A 13,645-nucleotide genomic window follows, 5' to 3' on the forward strand; every position below is an offset into this window, starting at 1 on the left:
ATTATTTTGTGCAAAAAGCTAAGGTAATTGTTTGATTTTTATGTTATAGAACTATATCAACTTCACAAGGCATTTTCACCAGCTGTTTAACTTTTTTATTTTTCAACTATATCTCTATGTATGGTTACATTTATAGCCTCTTCTTGCAACCAAATTAGCTGTAATGCTAATTTTTGTGGAATATGTAACATACTTTAAAATAAATAAATAAATAAAAATAAAGAATTACCTATCTAGATATTTTAATAGTTATTCGTTCATTCCCTCCTCAAAATATTGTTCCTACTTTGACAACGATCTTCAAAATAAAATATCAAGTAAGGAACAATAGTACAATTGAAAACAGAAGGGGTACAGACGGGTCAAGTGATAGCTCAGGTGGTAGGAGACTGAATCCTAGTGTTAGTTGGGAAAGGGGGTAATTGGGGAAGTTATGATAGAGTGTTGGGCCTTTGGGTGTAGCCCTAATAAAGGGCAAATTATAGGATAACGTGTAACCTAAAATTGCCCTATATTCAAAGAATGGACAATAAATCTATTTAACGTGGTGATCGATACACTAATATACTACTTGATGTTTTATAAGATGATCTTGTTATGTATCTATGTAACACCCCCAAATCTCCCTCTACGGAAATATCAGTATAATACGTATAATTATACCGTAGAAATAGACTTGGGCGTATTACCGCTGCGTGACTACGCAAGCCTACTCAAAACTTACTAAACAAAACCCATACTTTGCAACGGAAAACTTCAATACTCTTCTTTTATTAATAATAAACCATAAATAGTAACTATAGTCATAAGTACTCAAAATAAACATCAAGACCAACATTTCCTAATCTAGGTGAAACCATTCCCGAGACTCCAAATGCTCAATCATTGACTCCACTAGAAATTAGTCACCACTGCTTACCATTACAATAAACAGGGCGAACCAAAACAAAATAAGAAATACGGGTTAGCAAAATATGCTAAGTACGATAAGTGCAAGATAATGTAAACTCAATTTATTATCAAACATGCTTTTGAAATCAATTCCATCCATTCCAATAATTCCAACTCATAATTCCAAAACCAATTTCAATAATAATAATCAGTAGTCAAATTCAATAAAACCAATTCCCCATTAAAATCCAATTCCTTTAAAACCAATTCCTCACCCAAGTGTGCACACCCTCAAGTTAGTCTCCTTATGTTACAAGGCTATTCTTGATAAAAGATCCGGTCATACAAAGTCCAAGACCTTATCAATAAACCAAATCCGCATAGTGGGATTACCAACATGGTTGTAAGCATTAATTTAATAATAACTCAATGATTCAATAAATCCAATAATTCCAACCTTTAAAATAATAATTCAAACTCCTTTTTATTAAATACAACATGCTTCCAATAATCAAACCTTTTAAACATGAATAATAATTTTTAATTATTTAAAACTTGATATAAAATCAATACTCCAATTTATTTATCAAATTCAATTTATTTAAACATGCTTTTATTTTATAATCATAATTCAATTCAATTTAATTCAATCATCATAAAATCATTCAAACATGCATATTCAAACCAATCACTTTCAAGGTATCTAACCACCTAACGTACTTTGATCCTTGATTAGCAAAATCACACAAAAGGAACCTCAAGAATCTGTATCGAACACACTGTACAAATAAATATAACCTTAATTAATATAAGGTTAACAAATAATCACAATAATCAAATTAAAAAACCCCAATTATATGTGCCTGAACCTTTTAAATTAATTTCTCATAAACATCATTAAAATCTAATTTTATATAATTAAAACTACTTATAATAATTTTTTATAAATCCCCCATAATAACAATAATAATTGAATAAGAGAAGAGAAGAAGAAAAGATAAGAAACCAAGGAAAAGATAAGAATTGGGTTTGCATTGGAAAAAATAGGCAGAACTTGCAGACGTTGTAACTCCTTCGATATTACTTCGAATTGGGTGATTCTTGAGCCTAATCTCAAGGATGTTTTGAGAGGAACAATCTCCTGCGAAACGCCATTACCCCAAAAACTGACCAGAAGTGCCCGAAAATTGGCTTCAAAGATAAACGGGATGATTTGTATAAAAAGAGGAGAAGAAAAGAAGAGAATTATATTGGTGTGAAGAATGTGAGAGGTATAGAGGGTATTTATAGGCTAGCTCATGCAAGAATTATGGCAAGATAATGTGGGAAGAATTATGGCAAGTAAGGTTTATGGAATTACTTGGAGAAGTAAATGAAAGAAATATGGAATTACTTGGGGAATAATCAAGAGGAATAAAAGGCAAGAAAATATGATGATCAAATATTAAGAAGATGGAAAATTAGAATTAAGAAAAATAAGAGATTTTGGGAGATAATTAAATATACAATTTACCAAAATAATTTCCCCTAAAATAATACAAGACGGCCAAAAATCTGAGCTATAAATCTTGAGCTTTTCATAGCTCGGATTTTCGAATTCCCAAAGTAGTATTTAGAAAGATTTTTGCTCGATTTTAAAGAATAAAATAATTGTGTAAATAATATAAAATAATTAATTAAATAATTAGTTAATTAAATACCAATTATTCACCATTAATTAACTAAGAAAATCATATTTTCTATACATATAAAATCCGAATTTCCTAGCTAAATAAATGGAAATTTTTGGCCATTTAATATAATTAATAAATATAATTTTGCTTTAATTAAAATGTCTGAAATATATAAATAATCTGGTTTTAAAAATAAGATTAATGGATAATAAATCTTATCCAAAATAATGATTAGATTTCAAAATACTTTTAGCGACAAAATTCAAATATCGCTTTAAATAATAAATTTATTAAAATACCCTTTTATAAAAATAATTCCTAATTAATTAATTAGAAAATAGGTATGAAAATACAGGGTATTACGATCTGTAAAATTGAGATTTATCAAATGTGTAGAAATTATCATTGTTTTAATGTAACAGCTATTTCATGTGTTACTTCTTTTATTGAAAGTCGAATTGAGATAATACCTTAATTGACATTTTGGATGATAACGAAGACTTAATTTATGTAAGATTGAACAAATGGTATCAGAGCGAATGGTTCAATTTGATGAACTCATTAACGCATGTTAGGAATAACGGGGTATCTCATGAAATGATGAAATGACCACCAAGTGCCAGAATGGGTTGATATAAGAACAACAACTAAACTTATAAGCAACTAAATATAGCTTGAACTCTTGATGGAAGGCATTGTGCAATTTATGCATTGACTATGCAATAGCGGACCTATTAACCCCACATAGGGAGCACCCTGCATCCCATTTTATGAAAAAAAAAACCCAAATTCTTAGGGCCAAGTTAGTTTTCAAAAATAAAAGCCCAAAATTTTGGATTTCTATTCCAAATATCTTTATTTCATAAGCTCACAAACACACCTACTTTTTTACTTCTTATCTTCATGCTTTTTCACTTGAAGATATGGCAGCTATTTAATTTTTTATTTTTTTTTTCAAATTTTGATCACTCGCGTGAGGTGAGCAATTAGGGGAAAGAAATGAAATTCTTTTAATTTTACAAAATCTAGTTTACCACTTTCTAATTTTCTCTCTCCAACTCAAAGTCTCAAACACCCATACAATTTTCTAATTTTTCTTTCCACCTCAAATCTGAAACAAAGAAATACTCGTATCAAATATTCAAGTGCACCAACAAGTTTATATGCTCATCAAATTGGTGATAATTCTTCTTGTGGCAACCGCAAGTGTAGAAACTAGAAAGAGCATTTTTATAAGCTATGAAATAATATAGATGATCATTTGCTCAAAAAAAATATATAGATGATCATTTTCAAACGATTGTTTGGATTCTTTCATAGATAAATATTGCGCTTCCAGACCAAGAAATTAAAATCGACAAGAACAATTGTAATTTCTTTTAAATTATGTGTTGCTCTGTTTTCCGTTATAAATAATCATGGATCTTTTTCATGAGTACAAACCCTATTATTTATTTTATGTTATTAAAAACAATTTGTAATTTTTGGTGATACGTCTTTGACAATGTATTACTTTGTACTCCGTATGTTGGGATGATTAAGTTGAAAGTTTATTTTAGACCCCATTTATAAATTTCTGGATCCCCTAATATGACTATAATGATCATGACATTCATATTTAGCAATGGAAGTCTCCAGGTGTTACAAGACCAACTAGATTTTTCTATTATATACATGTCTTATTAATTTAATTCTAGATTTCTAGAGATGGTATTGAGTAATAATTAAATTACAAGTATGAAGAAGTATTACGTACTATTTATGGATATTTCCATATTATATGATTATACTCCGTATTATTTTTGTAATATTACATACTCCTATTAGCTCTTTGATTAACATATGCTAAAGTATACTAAATTACTAATTCATATGAAGTACAAATACACCTTAATAAGTTTATAGCTTCTTTAAAAAAAAACACACCAAGTACTTTTGTAAGGTGAAAATAAAAAAGAACACGACTTTAAAGCTTCAACTCAACCCAAATTAAATTTAGGCTTGAGACCCATCTAGCTAGAATTAGCCCAAAAAACCAAAAATTCGAGTTACCCTTCTCCTTTGACCCATAGCCCGGTTAAAAGCCATACAAAACCCGACTTGACCCAAGCAAAAGCCCGAAAATATGATCCGGTTTTAGCCTCTTTGCGGCCCCTTGACCAACTCTATCACCACAATTTCTCCATACTACTACATTCACATGCAATTTAATTATAGTCTTTCATCCCTTTAATATGAAAATGATAAACTTTTCAAACATAGGAAGCCTAAGTACTAATTAATTAGGTTAATTAATTAAGAATGCATGAAATCAAAATTAATTAATTTAATTACAATGCTAAGCAAGCTGGTTCCTAAGAATAATCACAGAGAGACATGGGCTGTGTCTATAGGTCTAGCCATGTGCCCACGTACACAACCTAAGAATAGTACGGTCGTAGTAGTAGTTAACAACTTCACCTTACTCTCCTCGTACACTTGCCAATTATCACATTAATTTTATATTTTAAAACCATACTTTATGTTACCTTAATTATATAAATATATAATATATAGTTGATTAATTACATATTCATGCCTAAGATGTTTGGTAATATGTATGATTTTGTGTTATGAGCCTAATTAGTAATGTTTGGGAAGAATGAATAAGCACATAGGAATCCCTTCTTGGAGCTGATTCGACTCTATGATTGACTTTACATTTGAAGATTTTTTTTCCAACTGGAATGCTTTGACCAAAATAATTTTGGTCTAATAATGCTTAGTACCTTAGTTTAGCAAGTGTTTTATTATTTAATTAACATAATTATTAGGTAATGCTGAATTTTGGTCTAATTTGACTAATAATGTAACTAACCATGGGAGTTTAGGCTAGAAAGTAACGACCTTTAGGTATATTTCTAGTGTGGTTACAACTTCCAAATCCCAATCATTTTGCAAAAAAAATCTTTGTTATTCTATAGTGATTAAAAATCTAAATTCTTCACGCACTTAGTGGAATATTTTCGATAAGCATTACATACATGTCATACAATAATTACCACATTTTCGTGCAATGTTGATAGTGTAATGTAATGATATATATACAATGTACATAATAACCCTCTTATGATACCACGGAGTAATAAATAATGATCTGATTATCCTCTCTTTGTTAACTGATTTTAGAATGGAAATTCCTTAGTAATAGCTTTAACTTAGCTCATTTGATGCACCCTTAATCTAGGTTTCAAACCCTTTTAACCAAAAAAAGAATGGAAATTTCTTAGGCTCTTAAGTTTTCATGGTCAGCATCATCCTAACTTCCAATCTGCATACTTGATTAGAGTCGATCAAATGGATGGGCCGGGCCGGGTCAAAATTGAGGTTTTTGTCCACAATAAGGGTCGGACCTACGGGCCAATAACAGGGAATCAGCCCAAACATTTTTAGAGATAAACTGGCCAATCTAGGTTTGATGGTTAAGCCCTATACATAAGGTCATTAAAAAAAAATGTATATTCTCTTCTAGTATCTGAGTTAGTGTAGGCTTAGCTTGTTTTATGTAATTTGGTTCATATTGTTTTCTTCCTCCAACTTATAATAAGGTGAATTGGTTTAAATTTAGAAAGAGGCTTTTCTTCAATAACATGCATACATTTCATTCCCAAATAAGTCCCCAAATAGTTTTCCACAAAAGGTTAGTTGGTTTCCTTACAAGTAAAGACTTGAACCTAAAACTTCCAGCTGTTTTTACTAATCAAAAATTGATATCACCCAAACTTTAATTTAGCAAAGTGTTAGAAATGGACCATAGTTGACTTCATGTACTAACATATAAATAGTACAATTTCACTTCTCAAATTATTCTTGGACACCAATAGTTATAATTTAGGTTAAATTACTGTGTTACCTTCGTTTCTATTTATTAATTTCTCAAAATGTCCAGAATAGAACTATGAAATAGGAACAGAGAGAGTACATGTAAAAATATACTACCTTTGTTACAGGTTATTATGTGCAACGATTAGATATTTTTCCTCTCTGCATTATGTCAAACCTGTAACAGAGGTAGTAATTTAAGTTAGTATGTAGTATATGCATGTGCACCTAAGAAACCTTGACTAATGAGTTTATTCAACTTCAACTAATTGCAAATTATGGTAGGAGACAAATCACCTAATGAAAGTGGAGTACTAACCAAAATGGGTCACTAATGTCTACCCCTAATCTAATCCATTTAATTACCAAGTTAATATATGATAATGACCCATATGATAACTATATAGTATTAAAAAAAAGTAATTAGTGGTTAAGTTTAATGGAAGACCATTTCACTTACTCGCTTACAAATATATGCATGTGAATTGACAGCAATAATACCTTCTGCTGTCAAAATTAATATATATGATCAGCAATCATGAAATTGTCCTCTACAGTAATAATTGATGGCATAACGTATAGTATAATAATATAATGACTAATGTTTTGACAGAAAATTACAGAAGATTATAATATGATTAATTAAAGATTAAAGGAGGATTACAGTGTATAAAAACAAATGGATAAAATTAATTTTTACTATAAAGTCTATAAGTTTGTCAGAAAATTAAGGTGGAGGAAAGAGGGGGTGAGTAATGGGAGCAAGAGGGGACAAGAATCATTTGATTTTCATACCAAATAACATGGAAAGATCCCTAGACAAAGGACACTGAGCCATGGCTCGTTTTGGATAAATTATCTTATTTTAAAATAATTATTATACATAGCGTAAAACAGATATACACAAAAAATAAAAATAAAAAATAAATAAAAAAAAGGGTTAAATTTTGATGGTTTTATTACATATACTACGTATAATCTAACCAAACCTTTTTTTACTTCATCTATTTCTAAAAGTTCTTTATTATTTATATGCATTTGAATTTTGTGAGACAAACATCGTCCAGATTAATTTTACAATTATCATAGAGTTGAGGTTTTTTTTCAATGCTCTTGATAAATTACTAAGATTGACCGACCTTTTATCCATTTATCTATTATGCATATTTGGTTACTTGTATTACTTTATGTTCGATTAGTCAGGACTTTGATGTTCTCGTTAAAAACATTTGGTTTTACTGAATTTATCCTAGTTATAATTTGTCAAAAAATTTATTTAAATAAAGTGAGTAGAGTAAAGCTTATTGATAGAATTGACAAAGTACTGTACATATTATAATATACAATCTTTCCTAAAATGTCTCATACAGAATATCAAATTTGGGAAATTTAATTTAAAAGTTTTTAGGAGTATTATTATTTGGAATATGAAGATAATAATAATAATAAATTATAAAAAAAAAAAAAAAAAAAAGGACATAAATCTGATGACACAGCTAAGTCATGCACTCACGTAGCGCATGTGCCAGGTTCCTTCGCCCCCACATGCAAGTCTTGGTTTCACATGTACGTAGGTCATCCTCTGTCCATGCGCATATATAATTTTATTTTGTCTTTTTATTTATTTTTTTGTGGGTCGATATTTATCACCAATATGTACAATGCAATGTACTTGACATTGTACCATTCTGAATTTCTGATCCAACAATGTAGTAGTATATGCATATATATTTTTATTTGATCTTAGCTAGCTTGTCTGTCTTTGCATTGTCTATACATAAAATACTCATGATGCATTAATGCGTTATGTATGTAGTGTTGAGAGAAGACGAACCTAATTTATACGTGAATTGAACCTTATCCTCTTAAGAAATAATGATTATATATATTCAAGATAATATCTCTAGTATGTAGGGTATGTACTAACATTATACGGCTACAAAGGAATATATTGCTATTTCATTCATTTGAATTTCAAAGATGTCACACTATTTATCAGCTCAAATACAATTACTAACATGTTAATATACAATATTACTTATAAATCCTCGATCCCCCAAGATAAAATTAAATGAGTAATGTACTATAATTTCCAATGAGTATGTATGAAATACGATTAAATTAAATTAACATGAGGCAATGCACGCTTTTTTGGGTTAAAAGGTGAGTAGTTGATTAGTTGTTGTGTAAAAAACCTCCTTACAAAATTATTATTTGGTAATAATATTATAAGATGTATGATACAATACTTTAAATAATGGATATAATTCGCAAAATAGGCAACTAAAGCTATTATTTTGTAAATTAATTCTATGATCAACGCAACATAATATATATTATAAAACTACAAATAGATTACACTGAATGATTTATAAAGGCTATAAATCAAATGTAGTATAGTAGTTGATTGACTTAATTCTTGATTGACTTAATAATAGCGGTCACTCGATCTATTCAAAGTTCTCAACAATAGCTTCTATCTATATCTTTATGAAGAATCTTAATGATAGAATCCTAGCTTGTTCATAATGTGTTGGACATACTTCAAGAATAAGATTTCATCACCACCTTTTCCTACTTAGTTAAACAAAACTAATTAAAATAAAGCATCCAACAAACAAACTCAAAACATCTCAACATTCTTAATTATATACTTGCATATCTTGTTCAATAAAGAGAAAAGAAGAAAAGAAATGAAAAATAAAATTCAAGTGTACTTTATATACATGTATAATTGTATAGTATTCTATAAATACTAGTATATAAAGTATAATACTTATTATACATACATGATCGTAATTAAAAAAAAAAAAATGCTACGTATACTTTTCTTTGGTTACATATATAAATGTGAAAAGGACATGATAAAAGATGATATATATTTTTGACATGCTAGCTAGAAGTATAATATCTCTATTTCTTAAGGTACATTAATATCTTCTAAGTTAGTCTTTGAACAATACATGTACGGTGGAAATAATTCAATGATCACGTTTAATTAAAGTACAAAAATAAAATCTAATCATGCATTCACGCATATAGCACGTGATAACCCTTGCTTTGATCACTAACATGGGGAACCTAGCTTGGGTAAACCAACTGCTGATATTCCAACCTAGGAATAATTATCTTGCAAAATACATGAAGTTTATAACAATATTTATATTAGTGTAAATTTAACACTAAACTTATGTATAAACAACTAGAGTGGACCCCGTGAAAGAACAACATATTGTCTAGGATCAGGTAGACAAAACTTATGAGCCCAAATGCAAAAATATTCACAAGTACTTTTCTTATTAATTATTGTTATTTTCCTCAAATTTAATTAGCTCTTATCACTTACTTTTACTTTGGCCATGGTATGTACTTCCTAAGGCCACTTTTGTTTCTCATAACGAGTTTAAATTAAGTTGTCCCGTGTATGGAAAGATTATGAATTTGTGTTGTTTATGTACGTAAACGTGTTAAGCTAGTGTCATTTGGTGTTACATATAGCTTAAAGAGTTAAAGTTTATAGTGGTTATAATTTCGACAGATTAATATCATATGATATGTAGGGTGTAATTTTTAGAGTTGATCATATATCCCTTTAACTTAGGCATAATGTCGACATTGTGCTATGTTTCAAAAAGGTATATGCCTCCAACACCCAATGACTTGCTAATTTTACATTGAAAATATAAACAATCCATACTTATCAAAGAAACCCAATCGTACCCACCACGATGTATAATCTAAATAAAACTATTATTCTCTCTTCAACTTCACTGAAATCCAAGCTCAGAGGAATAATCAATTTTTTTTTTTTTTTTTAATTTTTTCCAAACAAACTCTGAACTTTAATTTCTATTGGCTTAGCTAATCTAGGAGCTCTCTCTTACTATCTACTCTTGATAATCCCTAAGATTATTTTTAATAATTGTACTTAATTAATTAACCTATAAGATTAGAGTGTTAAAGTGAGTAGAAATTAAATTAAATTAATTAATTATTGGAGTAAGTGTGTACTATTTATGCTTATTTACTCCTAATAACATTGGACCACCGTCCCTCCTTTGTTTGAGCAGCTACTTCCGGCCAACGAATATCTGTACAAGATTCTACGTACTCGCACCATTACTTGCTTATGTATAGATAATAATGGTAATAAATGGTAGTAATAGTAACGAAATACCTATCTTTTTAGTGGCATTCACCTAAGGAATTCATGCAAAAGAACAAATTTTATACATGTAATTAAAATAATTTTACAAACGTTACATTATTAATAAATAGCTAAAGTGATACTCCGCATGGAGTATTCAAATAAGAGCTTCAATACAGAGTAGCACATAACATATACTACCTTGGTTATACTAATTAGATTTTTATCTTTGCTTGTTATTATACTATACTACATAGTACAATGTAAAAGGAGAGTTATCTATATACATAATACGGCGTACTTCTAAAGCAATGATAAAACTATAAATGACATTGATATATGAAGTCGGTCTAAAGGCTAACAATCATCAAAATACACTTAATAATATATATATTCTAAAATTGTGTATTAGTTGAAGAATTCGTTAAATTAAAAAATCAAGTGACAGTCATTGTTGTTAATGTTTAATTAGCTAACGCTTGACATTTAATTTCATTTTTATCTTATCAAACTAAAACCAAAACAAAAACTATTACTGTAATAATTCTAACCTTATCAACTATTATTCCTAGTACTCCATATGAATTACATTTAGTTGAACCCACCATGAAATATAAAAAGGTCAACATGAAATCAATTGAAAAATGAGTTGAACAGAAGAGTTTCAAGGACCTTCCCAAAAACTTGTTTCCATTTTTTAAAATAAAATTTAATTAATTGCTCTCCTTAATTCGCCTCACTAATCCCAATGCCGTGCTAATCGTTTATTAAAGTCATCAACCTTGGAAAACTGTGCTATGCTTGTACTCCGTATTACTCGTGAGTTAATGACTGAATATAACGGAGTACGGTGTAATTGTATTTTACTCCTCTTTTTTACCATGAAAAAATTAGGGTATCCTCCAAAAAATCCAAATTATTCTTGTTGTTGTTTAATTTTATCCGCATAATAGAATTGTGTTTGTATAATTGACTTAGGAAATCACATTGGTCTTTTCAAAAATATATAAATTTTAACCTTTAAAAAACAAAATTATTTACTCCGTTTTACATTAGTTGGAACAGTAGACTTGGCTCATTGTTTAAGAAAATTATAAGCTATGCTTATAGACTTATAATACGAGGTATAAAGTATTGTTAGTAAGATATAGAAATAAAAAAAGTATATGGGTAGGGTTGGCAGGAAAGAGAAATACTCCGTAATAAAATATTTATGAAAGTGAGGTTAGTAGGAGAGATAAATTATAAAATAATGGTAGATCTTTTCCAAATAAAGTAGTGTAGGCCGAAAATGAAAATTGTTACAACTAATGTGAAACAGAGGGAGTAAATATGACACCTGACCTCTTGACAATTTTCAAATTGCGATTCTAGTAATATTAATATTTCAACCATTCTACCAATTATTTTTGGGTTTATGTTCTTAAGGTCTTTTAATTTAAACCTTATACTCTATTAGGATTCATGTTCTTTTACGAGAAGGGCTTAAAGCTTGCCAATCAATTCATTGAACATTGAATATATAATACTCGTACAAGATATATTCTTATCAAATGATAGAATCTTAAGACTTACCCAATAAAAACAAATTTCAATCAAATTTTAGGAAACAACTCAAAATTATACTCCATTTCAATCATAATCATAACAATTTTAGCCCCTATGTTCATTGATTTTTTATTTTTTTTATTATTATTATTATTTATGCTTTTTTAATTTAGGATTTATGCTCATCAGGTGCACAAATCATTGTAATTAAGTACACACGATGCACGGCATATATAATTCATGAGGCTACCCGGAAGGTTTTTTTCAAGTACTCTAGAAGGCACTTATGTATTTTTGTGTAGAAAGTTTGTAATCAAACTATGTTGTACATATTTGTTAGAAAATGGATGAAAACCTCAGCTCTTTGGTGTAAAGTCCCTTTAGTGGTGGAAGCATTCGAGAGATCTATATGTAGAACTCTCCTTAAGAGGAGGTCAAAATTATCTAAATTAGGAACATTCTAGACTTAAGGGAAAGGTGGTTTATAAATAGGTACTCTCATTCATGTGTACATTCAACCAACAAGTTGTACTCCCATTCAAATCAATTTCAGTGTGTAACTACGTGAAGATTGAAGTGATATGGAGACTTTACTTGAAATGTTTTAAAAGCGTTACCAAATCTGTGCATTCTCCTAATTTATTCAAATAATCATCAATCACATAAATAGATAGAGTTTTTTTACATGAATTGCGCCTTACTTAAACGTTATACCATTTTTGAATAATAAAAATTATTTAATTATTCTAAGATTTTAAAACAAGGAAAATGCTATACATAGCCCTTAGGGCTACATATAAGCATTAAATTTGCACTTGAAAATCGTAAAAAGTTAAGAAATCATAAAAATATAAACACTAATTACACTGATTTACGCGTGTTTTTTTCATAAATTCCTAATTTTATACAATTTTCAAGTGTGTATTTAATGCTTATATATAGCCCTTAGGGCTACATATAGCATTACCCTTAAAACAAATGCCTATGTTCATATGTATTAATATATGGAACAATTACAACTTATATTGCTCAGTCAAAATGAGTCAAACATGATACTTGAATAATTTTTATAAACATAATAATTGTAGCATACAAATGAGTTAAACATAATTGTTCCAAACTCAGACATAAACTTTTAGAGAAACAAAATACGAATTTAGGGTTAGTATTGAATTTTTTTGATAACTTATCACATAAATCAAACTTGAAAAATTTTGTAATTAACCTGATTTGATTTGAATTTCTAATTTAACCAATTTTTTTAAATAAATAATTGAACTATTAAATTGTAAGATCTTATTGGCAATACCAATGGTAGTGGTTAGCTTTTAGCAGTCGAGTAGTTATTAGCGGTCGTGTAGCAAGTAACAGTAGCAAGGAGTTGTTTAGTAGTGGGTAGAGGTTAGTTGTCGAGGTAACGGTTGATAGTGCGAATATAGCAAATTTAGCGGTTGAATTATTACATGAAAAAAAAATCCTTACATTTTGTTTAACAAGTAACCAAAATTTGTCAAATGTTATCCGC

The sequence above is a fragment of the Chenopodium quinoa genome, unplaced genomic scaffold (assembly GCF_001683475.1).
Source record: "Chenopodium quinoa cultivar QQ74 unplaced genomic scaffold, ASM168347v1, whole genome shotgun sequence".
Classification (NCBI taxonomy): domain Eukaryota; kingdom Viridiplantae; phylum Streptophyta; class Magnoliopsida; order Caryophyllales; family Amaranthaceae; genus Chenopodium; species Chenopodium quinoa.